Source organism: Natator depressus, chromosome 12 (assembly GCF_965152275.1).
Source record: "Natator depressus isolate rNatDep1 chromosome 12, rNatDep2.hap1, whole genome shotgun sequence".
NCBI classification, from domain to species: domain Eukaryota; kingdom Metazoa; phylum Chordata; order Testudines; family Cheloniidae; genus Natator; species Natator depressus.
In genome coordinates, this window is record NC_134245.1 from 22,474,715 (window position 1) to 22,494,009 (window position 19,295).

A 19,295-nucleotide genomic window follows, 5' to 3' on the forward strand; every position below is an offset into this window, starting at 1 on the left:
ATGCAGAACAGGTTTGCTGAAGGATCTGTTAAGATCCACAAATCTTTTCAGAAACCTATCCCCATGTTGAGTTGACCTAGGCTACCGTATAGATTTCCATTAAAATTATGGAAATTTCACATTTTTGCATGGTTTATGGTTTGGAGGCAAAACCAAGTTAAACACAAGGATTTTCAATGACTTTTGTATTGAGATTTTTACTTTAATTACTTCCCAAACTTAAAGCAAAACTCAAATAATTGCAAATCCATATTTTCATCATTTTTAGTAAAGCAAAACTGCCTGAGTATGCATAATTCTAAAGCTATATCAAGGCTAAATTCTAGTTATAGATGTGCACCTAGTGAATACCAAAACCAAACCAAACCAAACCAAAAACAAACAAACAAACAAAAGAGCAGTAGCAGGAATACATGGCAGAAAATAGGTGCCGAGATTCTGGTTCTTCATGGAAGTTACTGGGAGAGCACATCACAGATCCTCTGCATCTGACTTCAAATAGGGACGTAATGGGATAACCATAGCCTGGTTAAGTGCATGTGATCATAAACATGCAGCTGCTTGGACTGGGAAATGGTCTCAACTCTCTATGAAGAGCCCCCAAATTATTCCTACTTATAGCAAGTAACCCAGACAAGAAGAAACAGGGCAGCATCGCTTTCTTCACTTCATATCTAGAGGTTCGGCTAGTCAGCAGGAAAGGGGAACTGGGATATGACCATTGTGGGAGGAAGCCAGAGACAGAACCATTTGTCTGCTCTAGGCCACACAAAGGTTTCACACACTGGCTAACTTCCGTTTGATAGAGTACTCCAAGGCTGTTTGCACTCACATACATACCTAAGGGCTCCTCAGCATATTTTTCCTGATTGGGCCCCAACATAACTTGTCAATGAAAGTTGTGTGACCTATTTCCATAATTAAAAAGTTATTGCAAAAGATGGTCAGGTTTCTTTCCTACCTAAAGGTTTATTAACCCTCCCTAGTAATTTTCACGTACTGCTAATTCAAAGATAGAGTGTTATATGAATTCTAAGGATAGATATTTTTAAAAACAAAAAAGGTCTGTATGAAAAGCAACAAAACTATCAAACACCACACATTGGAAATGATTTTAGAGTACTGTGTAATTCTGAATTTAGGTGTTTCTCATTAACAGTGCATGGATTAGTAGCAATTCTCTTGTTCCAAAGCATTTGTCATTAACAATATCCCACCTACAGCAACCTCTGTTAGTCAATAATAACAGCTTATTTAAAAGTAGCAGCATCAACTTGTTTGTACTGTTATTATCTGTGCATGGCTTATTTCCCCAGAAGACACTGGGAGCGTGCATACCCTGCTTTCTCCTGGATTCTCTCTTGGAACCTATTTTAAGATCCCGAGAGGAGACAGACATATCTTTAGCATATACTAATAATATAATTTCAAGGCTGTTACAGTCTTCAACAGTAAAGTATAGCAGTCAGAAGCAGCTGTATATTCATTAGTCAATAAAGTATTACCACACATTAGTAACTGTAAAGCTATTTTTCCTTGATGAAGACCTTAGATTCAGGCCAAATTCCAACCCGGCCTTCCAGTATCATCTCACCTCCTCTCTTCTCAAGCTCAGTTATTCAATTTCATTATAATGTAGCTTTAAAAAGCAAATGATGATGTTAATGGAAGATTTTATAAGGATGAACCTGTTCTACATACCACTAACCACTTCCTTATTCTATACTCTGACAACTAGTGCTTTCAGGTAGATGGATCTTGCTGGGAATACAGTTAGTACTGCAGCAGGCATTGCTAAATAGCATAAAAGCCAATGTGCTATGCCCACCTCATGTATCTCTAATCTGTAGATCAACATAAATAATCATTATGATACTGTACTGCACTGGAAAACGCTTAATGCTAACTGAATATAACACTAGTAAATACTTTTTCTATTTCTTCATGAATTAAGGTTAAACCATCTGTTTTGTGACAGAAATCTAGAATTAAAGCACAAGAAACAATTAATGTTATAATTATGCATTACTGAATTTATATTCAGAAGCATTGGCAAATTATTGTCAGAATATTTGCATACAAGTCGAACAATTAAGTTGTCGGCTGATTCTATTTTTTTTAAAGTGGCTAATTTTTTTAAATCTGTTTTGTGATCAGATCTAGTCAGAACTTTCAACACTGTTTCATTACTTAATTTAAAACAGCATCAGTGGGAGATACATTAGTTAAAGGAAGTACAGAAATACACTGATATTTTTTAGTATATTTCTCTTACTCTCAAGGTACCTGACAGTGAATAAATAGTATACATGGTAAAAGAATGGTAGACTTACTGTCAACTGAGAGCTGCAGCAAAAGCTTGGTTGAGTAACACTAGAGGAAGTATTTTGATCACAATGATGGTGCTATATCTTTTGCTAGCACAGCATACGAATATTTTTTGGGTTATCAGACATATCACTAAAAAGTTTATTAAAAAAAATAAGAACACTTCCAGCCTAAAAAAGTTAAATACTTCGATTTTTATTAATACAGGTTGAAATTCCCAGAGTTAATAAAAAATTAATAGTCTAGATCAATTCATAAGAAGAACCCTCTGAAAATTGTATCCCAGTTTCCTGCAGATGCTGAGTGTCAAACTGAGATATGTCACACAGGAGAATTCAAGCCCATTTCTTGTCTTGTTTTACTTTTGCGCTTGCCTGGGCATTAGTTGCCTTGATGGCTGTAAGAAAAAAACATAATAATTTAATTTGTGGAATCCATTGGCAAACACTTCCTTTTATCTTAAATTAAACAACTGGATCTTTGAAAATGCCATCTTTAGATTTTTTTTTTTAATTGACCCATTATTTTGCTTGCTTTCACTGCCAGAACCCCCTACTGCAAACAGGGATAAGCATGCTACCTGGACTTCTTTTGATGAATAGTTTTAATTAAAATATTCTGTACCATAAGTGTTTTAATGTTACAGACAAACCAAAGGTATGCAGTTATAAATTAAATTACACATTTAAATTAATCTATAAATATGCTATAAAATTGACAAGATACGTTTAAGATTGGGAATATGACATGGATTGCTAATTATCACAATTAAATATCAAGAGTAAAAATAAATGACAATCAATAACCTAAAACCATTTTGAAAAAAAAAAGAGACGGAAATATAATACCATTTAAATGTCTATAAAAGCGAAAAATTATTAGCAAGTTGGAGTCCTGATTTTTCTATTGTAATAAAATGATAAGAAGTAGCACATTACACATTTCATCACTGCTAGACATAAATACTGTACATATACTGCACCAGCACAATTTACTACAGGATTCTTCTGTTTAGGTTTATTATATTCAGAATAACATGTTTAATTTTTACTAACAACATTCCCAGCTTTTTGTTCACTAAAGGCCTGAGCCAAAAACTATAGACGTCAATGGAAGCCTTTCCTTTGAATTCAATGAGCTTTGGATCAGTCACTAAATTCAAAAACAAATGAAAAAGGATAGTTATATTCCTACTTAAGTACTTACATTCAAAGGCTCTCCATTGTGAGTCCTTACTCAGGCTAAACTCCCATTGTTTCAGGGGATTTTTCCTAGCAAGGATCATGGGACAAGGCATCAGCACGTATTGCACAGTGTGCTTTCCTGAAATTCTTTTAATAATTACTCCTTCACATCTTAGGAACACTACATGCCAGCCTAAAAGATACTGCACTGTTTAGTCTACAGTGCTCTGTTAGTCAGTGGTAAATCAGTAAACTGGGTGAAAACCCATTAAAATATTTTCAAAATTGTTTGTTTTAACAGCATTAACATCATGCTCTAGATATGGAATTTACAATGCTCCTTTTACACTACAAGGAGCCTATTTATTATCAACAGGGTAAAGGCAGAAAACTGATGATAGCTGCACTTTCTTCATTCTCAGAATGGGAATTTGGGCTGACATTCATTACTGTATTCATATTAAAAGCCAACTCTGTCTTTCAATCAGATATTTCCTTCTAATTAAGGCATATTCACTTTTTTGCTAATTAGGTATTCTTTGTTGCACAATGTTTGCTCTAATCTTTTGGAATTTCTCTCAATATCCAGTCATTGCCTTCATTACTGGCTCCCCTAGAATCCAACCAAAGCATGTTATTTTTTCCTGCTAATTATATCCTCATTTACAGATTGTTGCCTTCTCTGATTGGCTCTTTACACCAGTTGCTATGACTTCATTAGCAATGTCTTCTGACCCTGTTATTTCCTGTGACAGGATTTGCTCCACTTGTCCTGTGGCACTCTATCCCAGGGTCACTCCTCTCCCTGGCTGGAATATTGTCAAACACAAGAGGTTTAGGGCAGGAAAAATCACTGCTGAAGTTGCTAATTACTACATGCAGCAATGGTACAAATTAATGCTTCTAGCAGTTTAAAAAAAATGAATGTTTTAGAGGTGTCAGTAACAGGTTAGTGTCATTTATAAATGTGCTTGACACAAAAAAAAAAAAAAATCCATTCCAAATGTGTAGTGTGGTTTTGCTTTCATAATCCCTCCATCAAAGAGGTATTTTCATCTCATGTGAGCATGCTTATCATCCTATGTTGCTATAAAACTGCTGCATAAAGCTTTCCCAAACTAGATGTTCTTAGAGGTAGATTTCTAAATAGATTTTCCTATTTTAATTTTAGAATCCCACCGTATGTTATTACTGATGTGATTTTTAACATATCGTACAGAAGCAGTAGTCTGTTTTAAAATGGCAAGATTAAAATCTCTGGGCATCATTTTTAAAAATATTTTAACTGATTAAACAAGAATAGCATATTAAGAAATAATTAAAATGTATGAAACTGCAGTGAAGTACTGATACCATGTTTATAATAAGCATGAGAGTGATATGACATTATAATTTTCATAGGGGGCAACTTGCATATTTTGTTAATTGTGTTCCCCACTTTTAAACTCTTACAAATCTGAATAATCCATTACCAGAATCAGAGATTCATGAATAGAGCATATAGAGTTTAACACAAGTTAGTTAATATGAAAAACGCTGTATCTAGTTGTTTGCAAAATTACTTTTGTTGATTAAAAGGCTCTTCAGAACTTCCGGCTTGTGAAAGGGTTTTAAATTGTCTAATGCTGATTGTGATTGCTATGCAGAAAAAAGGCAATGCGAAGCAAACCATTATATCACTGAATCTTTGTTAAGCAGGCCTTGAAAGTGCTTGACAGCATAATTAATCTTGTGATATGAACAAAGAAACCAACTCAATAGTATTGAAGATGCTTATTAAAAATACTAAATACCTTTTTCCACTTAAAAACCTTTTGAAATAGTGTGGGAAGTGTCATTACCTTTTTTGTTTTTGTAGTATTTTAGTCTAAAACTGATACAAGGGATACATACCATGAGGAAAAGAATAAACTGCATGACAATAAAACATTGTGAGAAAAACAATGCTACCTGATTTGGAAAGTCAGCTAAGCAACCTTTGAACATTAAATTTAAATAATAATTGGTGGTCAGTCATGTTGCCTTTTCAAATTATATCTTAATAAAAACTATTTATATATACTTCAATTGCTAGCACTAACCCTGATTGTGGTCTCTACCTTATATGGAGACCATATTGTGCAGATGCTGGAGCACATGAGATTATTCATCCAAGTATTCCCTAGTATGGCTGAATGTATTTTTGGTGCAGGCAATTCCCAAATGCTCTTGAAGAGCATGGAGGACGAGATGGACAGTCTGCTGTGATTCTGGCTGGAAAAGATTGCACCCTGCGGCTTCGACTGTAAACATGCCTATTATATATAAAGAGAGAGAGAGGCTGGTATTTGCAAAGAAGCCCTCTATATTTCAATAGGAATTGACTGCATAACTCCTTTAGACTCCTTTGAAAATCCTGGCCCTATTGATTTAGAAACTAATCTTTAGATAAGTACACATTTTGGATGCTAGGTTTCAGAGTAGCATCCGTGTTAGTCTGTATTCGCAAAAAGAAAAGGAGGACTTGTGGCACCTTAGAGACTAACCAATTTATTTGAGCATAAGCTTTCGTGAGCTACAGCTCACTTCATCGGATGCATACTGTGGGAAATACAGTGGGGAGATTTATATACATAGAGAACATGAAACAATGGGTGTAACCATACACACTGTAACGAGAGTGATCACTTAAGGTGAGCTATTACCAGCAGGAGAGCGGGGGGGGCTGGAGGGGAACCTTGTAGTGATAATCAAGGTGGGCCATTTCCAGCAGTTGACAAGAACGTCTAAGGAACAGTCGAGGGTGTGTGTGTGGGGGGGAAATAAACATGGGGAAATAGATTTACTTTGATAGCTGTCAGTAGGTTTCCGGTATAGGGTGGTGTTTATGTGACCATCGCTTATTAGCACCGTAGTGTCTAGGAAGTGGATCTTTTGTGTGGACTGGTCCAGGCTGAGGTTGACGGTGGCATGGAAATTGTTGAAATCATGGTGGAATTCCTCAAGGGCTTCTTTTCCATGGGTCCAGATGATGAAGATGTCATCAATGTAGCGCAAGTAGAGTAGGGGCATTAGGGGACGAGAGCTGAGGAAGCGTTGTTCTAAGTCAGCCATAAAAATGTTGGCATACTGTGGGGCCATGCGGGTACCCATAGCAGTGCCACTGATTTGAAGGTATACATTGTCCCCAAACGTAAAATAGAATCCTATTTTCGACGTCTCCAGCTCAAGGAATATTTCCAACACACCTCTGAACAACATACTAATCCACAGAGACCTCCCTACCAACACTACAAAAAGAAGGATTCTGGGTGGACTCCTCCTGAAGGTTGAAACAACAGACTGGACTTCTACATAGAGTGCTTCCACTGATGTGCACGGGCTGAAATTGTGGAAAAGCAACATCACTTGCCCCATAACCTCAGCTGTGCAGAACACAATGCCATCTACAGCCTCAGAAACAACTCTGACATCATAATCAAAAAGACTGACAAAGGAGGTGCTGTCGTCATCATGAATAGGTTGGAATATGAACAAGAGGCTGCTAGGCAGCTCTCCAACACCGCTTTCTACAAGCCATTACCCTCTGATCCCACTGCGGGTTACCAAAAGAAACTACACCATTTGCTCAAGAAACTCCCTGAAAAAGCACAAGAACAAATCCACACAGACACACCCCTGGAACCCCGACCTGGGGTATTCTATCTGCTACCCAAGATCCATAAACCTGGAAATCCTGGACACCCCATCATCTCAGGCATTGGCACCCAGACAGCAGGATTGTCTGGCTATGTAGACTCCCTCCTCAGGCACTCCCAGCTATCTTCGAGACACCACTGACTTCCCGAGGAAACTACAATCCATAAGTGATCTTCCTGAAAACACCATCCTGGCCACTATGGATGTAGAAGCCCTCTACACCAACATTCCACACAAAGATGGACTACAAGCCGTCAGGAACAGTATCCCCGATAATGTCACGGCAAACCTGGTGGCTGAACTTTGTGACTTTGTCCTCACCCATAACTATTTCATGTTTGGGGACAATGTATACCTTCAAATCAGTGGCACTGCTATGGGTACCCGCATGGCCCCACAGTATGCCAACATTTTTATGGCTGACTTAGAACAATGCTTCCTCAGCTCTCATCCCCTAATGCCCCTACTCTACTTGCGCTACACTGATGACATCTTCATCATCTGGACCCATGGAAAAGAAGCCCTTGAGGAATTCCACCATGATTTCAACAATTTCCATCCCACCGTCAACCTCAGCCTGGACCAGTCCACACAAGAGATCCACTTCCTGGACACTCTGGTGCTAATAAGAGATGGTCACATAAACACCACCCTATACCGGAAACCTACTGACAGCTATTCCTACCTACATGCCTCCAGCTTTCATCCAGACCACACCACACGATCCATTGTCTACAGCCAAGCTCTATGATACAACCGCATTTGCTCCAACCCCTCAGAAAGAGACAAACACCTACAAAATCTCTATCAAGCATTCTTACAACTACAGTACCCACCTGCCGCAGTGAAGAAACAGATTGACAGAGCCAGAAGAGTACCCAGAAGTCACCTACTACAGGACAGGCCCAACAAAGAAAATAACAGAACGCCACTAGCCATCACCTTCAGCCCCAAACTAAAACCTCTCCAACGCATCATCAAGGATCTACAACCTATCCTGAAGGATGACCCATCACTCTCACAGATCTTGGGAGACAGGCCAGTCCTTGCTTACAGACAGCCCCCCAACCTGAAGCAAATACTCACCAGCAACCACACACCACACAACAGAACCACTAACCCAGGAACCTATCCTTGCAACAAAGCCCGTTGCCAACTGTGTCCACATATCTATTCAGGGGACACCATCATAGGGCCTAATCACATCAGCCACACTATCAGAGGCTCATTCACCTGCACATCTACCAATGTGATATATGCCATTATGTGCCAGCAATGCCCCTTTGCCATGTACATTGGTCAAACTGGACAGTCTCTACGTAAAAGAATAAATGGACACAAAGACGTCAAGAATTATAACATTCAAAAACCAGTCGGAGAACACTTCAACCTCTTTGGTCACTTGATTACAGACCTAAAAGTTGCAATTCTTCAACAAAAAAACTTCAGAAACAGACTCCAATGAGAGACTGCTGAATTGGAATTAATTTGCAAACTGGATACAATTAACTTAGGGTTGAATAGAGACTGGGAGTGGATGGGTCACTACACAAAGTAAAACTATTTCCCCATGTTTATTTCCCCCATATTCCTCAGACGTTCTTGTCAACTGCTGGAAATGGCCCACCTTGATTATCACTACAAAAGTCCGTCCGTCCGTCCGTCGTCCCCCCCCCCCGCTCTCCTGCTGGTAATAGCTCACCTTAAGTGATCACTCTGGTTACAGGGTCTATGGTAACACCCATTGTTTCATGTTCTCTGTGTATATAAATCTCCCCACTGTATTTTCCACTGAACGCATCTGATGAAGTGAGCTGTAGCTAACGAAAGCTTATGCTCAAATAAATTTGTTAGTCTCTAAGGTGCCACAAGTACTCCTTTTCATTTTGGATGCTCTGCATTTTAGTAAAAATGTGAATTGCGAAGCTCTTAGCAACTTTACCTATTCAAAGCACAGCTATTCAATGGCTGAGAGCAAAATTATTCATCCAGGACTTGATCCGGCAAGATTGCCAGGAAGAGTTGGGAGAGAACAGCACTGAGAGTCCAGTAGTGCTGATGAGCATAGTGCTTTCTTATACAAGATTGGTGAAGTGAATTTAGGGAAGTGGGCACTGCAGGCTGACTCATTGCCCAGAATACCATGCCCCATATACCTCACCAGGCACTGAGCAGCTGACTGGGTGCCATATTGTTTCCTGGGAGGTTTTGCTGCTATGTTGTCTTCATGACCTTTGGCCCTCATGACAGCTTCTGCTCTCCTCCTAATATCAACTCTTCTGTGTAGTCAGATGAAACACGACACCAGGGTGGCAGCAAGTGTATCATGAATTACTTAAAATGGCTACTATGTATGTCATTTGCAAGTATGGGATTGCTTTTTAAGCCATTGTGCCATGGTCATGCCCACTTTCCCCTCTGCCCACTTGCAGTAGCCAGAAAAAGAAGTTTCCTTGTGCCATATTCCTTTGCATTATACAGAAGCCTCTTTGTGTAGATGAATGCTCAGCACTATCAATTTAGATTGTAAGATATTTGGGGCAGAGACTGTCCTTTAGTGTGTTTGTAATACTTACCATGATGGGCCCTGATCTTGATTAGGGCCTCTGGATGCTGCTTTAATACAAATGTTTGTCCCATTTACCTCTTTAATCAGCAGCTTGTATCATCAAGCCCATACACAGGAATGTGTTGAATTTGCAGCATGCTCCTAGGAATTCTGGGTGATTTCCAATCTCAGACCCTAGAAAAATTAGGAAATCAAAATCTTGTTAATTAAAATATGCATAGGTTTTATACCTAGGGGCTTAATTTCTGCATGTTCATGTTCCCTTCAACTTTTAATTCTTCATGAATGCCACATCAAGACACCTTGCAAGCACCCTGTTTATCTTTGTAGTAACAATGAATCACCAATGCTTGGGCTGATTTTGCAAAACTTCTCATGACATAACAACAACTTTGCCTGACAACAGATTGTGGGAGCAGGCCCTTTTTGTTGGGAATGATTATTGCAGGTGGTAGCTAACTCTACCATACTGCTTTATTGCTTCACAAGTTATGTTTTTAAACAATGGACCGTATCTTGTCATCTTTCCACATATAGAACTCCTCATTAATTAAGCTCAGCGGAGAGTACTGCATAAAAATGAATGGCAGGATGTGGACCGATGTACTTACTAATCTCTCATAGCAATATATTGGAGAAGCTGAATCTAGAGTTTTGTATTAAGAACCCACCAAGGGAGTAAATTTGCCTTTTTTACTGAGGCATTTCACCCCAACAGACTTGTAACCATGCCTATGTAAACTGCTGTGTCCTGGCCATCTAAGTTTAGTTAATGGAGCAACCAAAAATTGCTGAACAGCAAAACCCTCTAGGTTTTGATGCTCAACACACTTTTGTACTTGTATTCTATTAGGTAGTAACTGCCGCACTAGAACTGCCTCAGTCTTTCTCCCCCTTCACCTCTCCTCCCACTCATTCATAAAAAAATTATGGCACAGACATCTTTTTCTGAATTCTACCTCCATGTACTACCTACGCTTATCAAAGCGGCACACTAACTCAGTGGAGGGGCTTTTTTTGGCCATAAGTGTACATTCATCTGAATAGGAAAATAGCAGTAAAAAAGCTTATGAGCAAAATCTTGAAAGTTTGTAGGAGGCAATATTCGTCTAGGGGTGAACAGCTTATTTCAACTTTAATAAATGCCTAGAACCATTTCATTTTAATAGAGCTGCCAATTTACACAAAATTGCCATTAGTCTTACAGTTCAAGATACTTCTTTTGAAACTGCTCAGGATATCAGGAGAAAGTTGGAACCGTCTCATAATGTCATGCTCTTAATATAAATGGCTACCTTCCCCCAGTACTCTCAATAGGATCACAGTCACAGGCTTCCCTCAGCTTGGATTGGCACCATTTCTTTACATCCCTTGAAAGATGTAGTGAGTCTGTCCTTAATAAAGATGACCACCATCTCATTTTCCTGAACACAACTGAAGCCAGAATGCCCTCAGATAAGATTGTTGACCTTGATCACCAGTTGTCGCCTAAGCAAGAGACAGAGAGAAGGCAGTGGGTGGGAGGATGTGGAGGTGCAGAGAATGAGACTGTGGGGAAAGGCATGTCTGGGAAGGAAACAGGGAACCGGTGAAGGGGAGCAGGGAGGGAGTATGTCTGAAGGTCACAGGGGTGAAGAACGGTGACCAAGGGGACAGGGAGAGGGATTGTGTGGTAATGGAGAGGTAATGTAAGGAGCAGGAAGGAAGGAAGATGCGACAGGAAATGTGGCAGAGCAGAGTGAGAGACAAGGATGGGAGTAAGGGAAGGGAGATGCAGGTAGGAAACAGAGAGAAAGGGCTGGGAAGATGAGAAGACAAGTAAGGAAATGATTGGAAGGGGATGCAGAGGGATGGAATGGCAACTTCCTAGAGGATAGGAAATGGTAAGTGGAGTCCAAACAGCCTGTGGGCAGCCTGCCTTTTTATTTCAATGAGTTCTGGATAGAGTGCCCTTAAGGTTGAATTTTCAACAGATTTGTTCCCACCCAAACTGGGGTAGGAACTTCCTCCTGAGATTAACGAATAGGAGACAGACAAAAAAGGCCATTTATTATTTTTGTTTAAATCTCAAGATTTTAAAGCAAATTTTATAATTTTTTGAGATCTGAGTCAAGATTTTTTAACTCAAGGGGCTGCCAGTACTGTGTTATGTTCGCCCAGTACAAATATTATTACTACATGCTTTTTAGTTTACTATTAGATACTGTATCTTATTCATGGCGATGAGCGCTTGATGTAATCAAGATGAGAGTGTAGAAAACACTAGCCTCCGTGATTTGCATATCTCCAGAGTTCTGTCTGTTGCAAATTCATTGGATTCTATGCAAGTCCACATGGCACATGATATAATAGTCCTAGAACTGTTTTTAAGCAAGACTTTCAGGTCAATAAATGCATTTGCACACATTTGGGAAAAAAAAGTCTGTATGAACAAATTCCTCAGTGGTCTTAACTTTCTCCCAGTGAAAGAAACAAAGCCTCACTAGCTTCTAAAAATGATTCATAAAAACAAATCTTCTAAATAACCTGCTTAGAGAAGCAGTCTCATGTAAGAATAAGCAAAGACACAAAGCCCATGATTAACAGCACACCCATTTGCAAAGGACACATTTTTGTTACTGAATATATAGCGTCTGCTATGTGCAATGACAGTGTGCATAGAGCTCATTTAATCTAATCACGGAAAATAATTTAAAACTTTTCACAATCACAACTGTGAATGTATTTATGTTTATTTTGGGGGGTATTTCTAAATTATTGTATTGTGAAATATCTTGAAGGTCTCTAAAATACAAGATAAACCCGCAGGTAACCAGGTCCTGTCCAATATGCTGAAAAGCACTGGCCAAGCATTCAGTACAAACAAAAATTTACCTGAAAAACAACTTCGTAAGAGCTGTTCCATGCATTGTCTCATCAGCATTTAGTGAAACACCCACTGCTGCATCATGAAGGATTAAAGCATACCTAAAAGAGAGGACAAGATAAAAGAACAACAATGGGAGAAAAAAAAAGAAAAAAAATACTTGGCTCTCTGTATCTTATATATACACACACTGCCTTTGGACTCACTATATGTAATATGACCAACATGTTGCAGATTGAGCAATAGCTGAGCACACTAAAAGTTTCCAGCAGCCACATATTTAGGCAGGATCACCTAGCATTGCTGTAAGAGTTCGGACAGAAGAGAGAAAGCAAGAGAAGGAATTACTATTATTTTTAATTCTGGGAATACATGTTCAGTCATCCTCACTGGCTCTCTGGCCAGCTCATTATCTTTTCAATGTAAATTAGAGAGGCACATACTGATTATGCATTTGGAAGCTAATTTTCCAAATTCACAGCTCTTTTCCAAAAGCAAGTGCTTATCACTGGGTTGTATTACTACACAGAGGATTCTGTGAGAATACTACCGGTAGTACTGAAGATGTGTCATTAATACACCTGGGATGATGGAAAGGTTAGGAGACAGTTTAAATCACAGCTGACCAAAGCAGAGATCTCACTTGCCAATAGCGGAAAAGATCTTCCCAGGTAACTGCAAGCATTTCCTCATTTAAAATAAATTTCCACTAGTATAGCAACAGATTGAGCTTGATGGGTATTCCTGTTGCATTCTGAGGTGTGAAGAAAAGGCCTGAACTGTACATATGCTGTAGAAGACAGTTTTTGCTATTACTTCTGGCGGTTCATTGTAGCTGTTACTGCTTTGTTCATCACCTTTGCACTCCATGATGTCTCATGAAAATACAGTATTTAGTTTCATTAGTTGCCATACTTTAAAATGCAGTTCTACTTAGAAGAAGAAAGCTATAAAAATGCCATCATGATGTTGCATGTTTATTGTCCCTTAATGACAGGTTTCAGAGTAACAGCCGTGTTAGTCTGTATTCGCAAAAAGAAAAGGAGTACTTGTGGCACCTTAGAGACTAACCAATTTATTTGAGCATAAGCTTTCGTGAGCTCCTGATCAAATGTACTCAGTTTACAAGCAAAAAGGTGTGCTCTAATTGCAACTCTGAAGCTTCAGCCTTCCCAAGTTCTGAGAGTCAAGCTGGGTTTTCTCTTCTCATTCACCACCTCTATTCATAACATTTCTACAGGCCAACTATGCTCTGGGGATTGCTTAAGTGTAACAGATTGTAAATGGAAGGAATATAATTTCTCTCATTTTCTAATAGCCATGTTTCTAATCTGCAGTGCAAACAGGAGTAAAAATTAGTATAAACTTATTTTGTTGCTAATGCAAGCAGTTATAGGAGAATACTCACGTGCACAGGGAAGTAATCTGTTTAGGAAAAGTGCTGTGTCTATGCAGCAATTTTTCACACTAGAACTGGAAGAGACAGTTGAGAGATGAAGAAGATAACACCACCCCCCATCATTTTGTTTATAAGAACAAATGTCCAGTGATCAATATACAGTGATCACTATTTAACCTCAACAGTTACAAACATTTACCATACATTTCCCTATTCTGAGGGAGATAATTACTGGTAAATGATAACTGTGAACACTACAGTTGAAATTTGGAATCTACTCTGCTTTAGAGTTGTGGAACAACTCTTTACCAACATGTACGAGTTCTCTTCCCCTTTCAGATACCCTACTAACTATTAATAGAGGCTGAGAACAACTTAAAATGTAGAGCAGAAATTCAGATCTGGCATAAGCAGGCATATTTTCCATTGATTAAAATCACTTCTTCCAAAGCGGAGTTTGATTTTAGGTTTCCAGTAGTTGGATAACTCTCTCCTTTTGTTTCAATTTCAAGCCTTTTTTCTCAGGAAATAGTGCTCCTGAAGACAATGTTATAGAATCAAGACCGTAATTATCCTATCACTAGTCACTTTCCAAGTGACCATCCCAAATTGTGGTAGGATGGGATGTTAAATAAATTAGTAACAAAATCCAGTAGGTGCTAAAAGGGACACCTTTTTGATCTTGTGCTTACCAATATTGGCATCTATAGATCCTTTCAAAGAAGTCTGTGAGGGCATGGAATATGTAGAATTCCAATAAATCTAAACCTTTTGAGTTTATATTTTAGCAAGCACAATTTGTCTGGAGCTAGTTTAAGATTCTTCTGGTCTTGTGCTACCCCTATTTGCTCAGATATTTTCATAAAACTGGTAACTGAATAATATTTTTTCATTACCACAGTATTCATGGTAGAAGTAATTGGTGAGCAAGTTTGAAAGATATGGTAAATGTGGTGTAATATTATAGATAGCTGCTATTCTTTAGCATACACTGCATTCTACATTGACATTGGTCTGATACACTTAATCCAAGGCTTGAAGATAAAGTGCCCAATCTTGCAATCTTTTCACATGCAAAATTACCATTGACTTCCAACTCGTCATGAATTTAATTTACTGGAATGTATTTACTTTGAAATGACTGTGGATCTGGCCTATGGTGTTAATCCATGCCCCAAACTACTGTTAAAACTCCTGGGCCTGGCAGACTGCAGTGTGGCCTTCTCCTTATTAATATACACTATTATGTATCTCCTATTAGCACCTGGTTTAGAGCTCAGTAGGACAAAGTTGACAGCATGGGATCTTGCTCAATATGCAGAAAGCACATACTCATTCGGTTAAACATGGGTCCATACATCTACCATAGGATGCACTAATGAGGCTCAGATCATGCATTGCTTTTCCATGCACAGATTAAAGCATTTTTGGAAATTGCCTGTTCAGGAGAAATATGCGACAAGCTACAATCTAATGGGGGTCAGCTGCAGTCATGAATTTTATGCCCGCTGTATTAAATAGCAACATCAGTCCATATATGAGCTCTAAAATGTCCTTATTCCAAGACAGATGAGACGGCTGATTCACTATGTATAGACTCTTCATGGCCAACATTTCAAGCATAGTGACTTGAAACAAAAAAAATACACTGGCCCGGTTTTAGAAGAACATGATGTTCATTCATATTACAAACCAATATTTCCACTCTGAGGAATACTAGTAGACATGATGAGTTTCTGAGATGTCTGAAAAGAGCCTCAGATGATCCAGAAAGAGTCAGAAATGGTACTGGTTTAGCATTTTCATCCTTACTATGAGCCTCAGTCTCTTGACTAAGGATTTTATTTACAGTATTTGGCCTTTTCCAGTGAGAGATGGTGTTTCCCCTCAAAATGCCATATAGCATTGACAACCCAGGTGTTCAGCTTTACTCCCTTGCTGAGACTTAGCAAATGGCTTAGCAATCATTTTCTGAATGAATATTTTAAAAACCTCTGGGAACATTGATTTTTTTGTTGTTGTTGTGTGTGGATATGCCACCAACCCCTGGCACTTACCTAAGGAGAATAACACTGCCTAGAATGATTGCAGCTGAAATTTTCTATACTCATTTGTTAGCTGACTTTGGAGTGATGAATATTCTCTGAGATATTTGTTTTGATTTTGTTGCTTTTTAACAGACTATACTGTTCTACTAAGGTCCAGCAACATCAACGCATTTATTAGTTGTAGTGCTCACAACATACCTGGGTGCTGTCAACATACACAGGAGGTAAAGACCTTGCCTTGAAGAGCTTACAGCTTTAGTCGATATATTTCCAGAACCAAGCCCCTGAATCAATTGTTTTTCCTTGCTGAATCCCTCACTTACACTAACATGTGGAATTAAGTCCACACTTCACTCTTCCTGCCAAGCACTGAGCCACTCAGGTTTTGATGACAGTGAGCCAAAAGAATCCGCAGCAAGGCACATGAGCGTGGGGGCCCCTCAAACTGTGATAGGCAACTATTTTCTTTTGTCGGGGAGGAGAGGAGGTAGATCTGAATTATGTTAAAGGTTAGTAAAGAGTCAGGAAGATGAGACTTCAGTGAAGAACGAGACTGTAACAGGCTGGTAGTGTTTGCTTCAAACATCCCACTCCATTAGCAGGTGTTGATCCTGCTGGATAATAATTCAGTGGGTTAGTGATAATAAGGCTGGTCTTCTCCACAGCTCACAAAGGACCCACTGCCACACCCAGAATGTCTTTCCAGGCTGCTTTATTTCCTGAAATTTAAGCAAAACAATCAAAAACAGTTGCTCAGCCCACACTGGGCTACAGCTCCTAGGGGATTTTTCCCCTTCACCTGCCAGTCATTCCTGCTTTCAGGCTTCCTGCAGAAATTGTCTTTGCCCTGTTCACTGAGCATTGCCACCCAGGGCTTTCTCCCTCGAGGCCCCTTTTCCCTCAGATGGTTCCCACTGACTCCCGCTTCTTCCCCAGAGGACTCTGGCAGTCTCTCCCAGGAAGCTCCCACTGCTTCTGCTTCTTGCAGCTCCCTGGCTCTGACTCACCAGGTCTCTCTCAGCAGACCACACTGCCTCTCCTCCCAAAAGGGCTCTGGCAGTCACTCCCATAGAAGTTCTCTCAGTGAAAGCCCCATGTGGGTTCTCTGTGAGCCTTTCCTGACTGACTGACTGCCAGCATGATTCACCCAGGCTTTTCTTCATCAGGGCACCATTGCCTTCTCTTATAATCCAATGGGGGCAGTGAACAGGCACAGGTGTATGGGCCCTGCTTCCTCTTAAAGAGCCCGTGTCAGCCTGTGACACTTATCCAGATATAGAGTAGGTGGAAGTGGCTCTCTAGTCCAGATCTAAGGCATGGACTGAGCAGCCAAAGGAAAAGAAACCCTTGAAGCAGGGAGAAGGCAAGGTTTGACCCTTTGCAGTATGTGAACTTATTTTTGAGAAGGTTGGGAAAGACAGCTGCTCTTACACAAAGTGTATGCATGAAAAAGTGGAATTACAAGGTAGCTTGCATTGCTGTAGCAAAATGAAACGTGGGCTCTGTGTATTTCCCTAAACAAATATGTGTCCTGCTTAGTTTGTTTTGAGAATAAATTATGCTTTGCTTATTGCTATCACTGCAGCTTGTGATGTTATAGTGAAATGAAATCTGCACTCAATATGCCTTTGCACTAAACTGCTAGAGTAAGTACTGATGGATATCCTCTTAAGCATGGTATTAGTCTTCGGTTTTACCTACCCAAATAGCAAACCGCAGTAATAAATGTAGATATTTCTATACTGTGTATGTGTATTAATACAGAAAGTTGCACAACCAGGTCCATTTTTAACATGTGAAAGGCATGGCTCAATGCATTTGCTGTGTAAAAGGTGGAGACAGGCAAATCTTCAAAAGGTTCAGCAGTTCAGTTTGAATAAGCATCTGAAATTTCAGATACTGATCCCAAACTGATCTAATGTATTGAAACTTTTTGGCCTGGAAATCTCACGCTAATATACAACTACTCCCACCACAATTCTAACGCAGGGCCTGAATCACACCTCTAGGAAGGGAGGAAGCAGTCTAAGTAACCCACAGAAAAGAGCTGTCCCTTAGGAGCCACTCACTACAGATCTTGCCATAATCTAGCATCCTGAGAAGACTTCTTTATGTCAGGCAGTCTTCCAAGCTCAGTTCATCTTTATAAATACAAATGTTTACAGAAACTTTTCATAGAAGTTTGGTAAACTGGATTTCACATTCTATGCTTTAGACTTGATCTTTCCTCTTTGGATGACTTCTTGCTTGCAGACAAATTGAAATGGCTGTCCACAGTGCTGGTGAGTCAAAGGGAACTCAATTGAAAGGAGGAATATCTTCTGAAGTGTGTCAAAGCATCTAATACTTGCATGTAAAGGCTGCCTTTTTCTGATACACTTCTCTAGGGCTGATTCAGACTGGCAGTCTCTGAATTACCTTGGATAGATCTGTAGTAGGTGGAGTCCACTAGCAAAAAGCTCACCCTAGTCTTGAGTAGGTGGGTAACTTCTTGTTCAGAGTCACATCAACTTTGCTAAACTTGCTGAGGACATCTTCAGTTCAGATGAGCTGGATAAATACTAGAAAAGATTGCAGATGAATTATTGTATTGAACTTGAGGTGCCTTAACTAAAATACCTAATTTAATAAACAACGTATCCACAGTAACTATAGCAAGATAATCTGTGAATTTATACTTGTCAAGTCAAACAGTTGTAGACAAGCATTAGGATTTTAAAATAATCTCTCCCTACATTTTATATTCTGTCACTGGATAATCACTATAGAGAGCACCTTCTTATTCAATACATAATCTCTTCCATGCATTCTTAACTATTCAAATTTAGCTAACTTAACATTTTTGCTAAAATATAAAGCTAAACAAGATCTCAGTCACAAGCATAAAATCTTTTTTAATGTATTCCTTGTGCTACTTCTGAATATTAATAAAAATTAATAATTAATTTTGCCTTTGGCATTGCAAGATATACTAGTTTTAATTAGTGTACTGTACTCCTATACAATTAAAAAATAATTGATGTCCACGCTTATTGGCGGTCCCTGTGATCTCTTTCCCTGTTGTTGTCAACAAATGCCTCAAAAAACAAGTTCAAGAATGTTTTGCTGTCCACTTGATTTACACACCAAAAGTAACAGACAAATCTTTTATGATGAAACAGAACAGTTTTCTGTTTAAATTAAAAGCTGATGACAAGAAAGAATGGAAAGTCTATAAAAATGT

At 39.1% G+C, this 19,295-nt stretch overlaps 1 long non-coding RNA gene across 1 annotated transcript; it reads right to left on the reverse strand.

Moving 5' to 3' along the window:
- Nucleotides 1-2,593: 2,593 nt before the first annotated feature.
- Nucleotides 2,594-18,518, reverse strand: LOC141996858 (uncharacterized). Its single transcript, XR_012641630.1, has 4 exons — nucleotides 18,491-18,518; nucleotides 12,634-12,726; nucleotides 9,835-9,933; nucleotides 2,594-2,725 (listed from the first exon to the last, which is right to left on the reverse strand). It is a non-coding gene; the product is annotated as an uncharacterized LOC141996858 (long non-coding RNA).
- Between the last annotated feature and the right edge of the window lie 777 nt (nucleotides 18,519-19,295).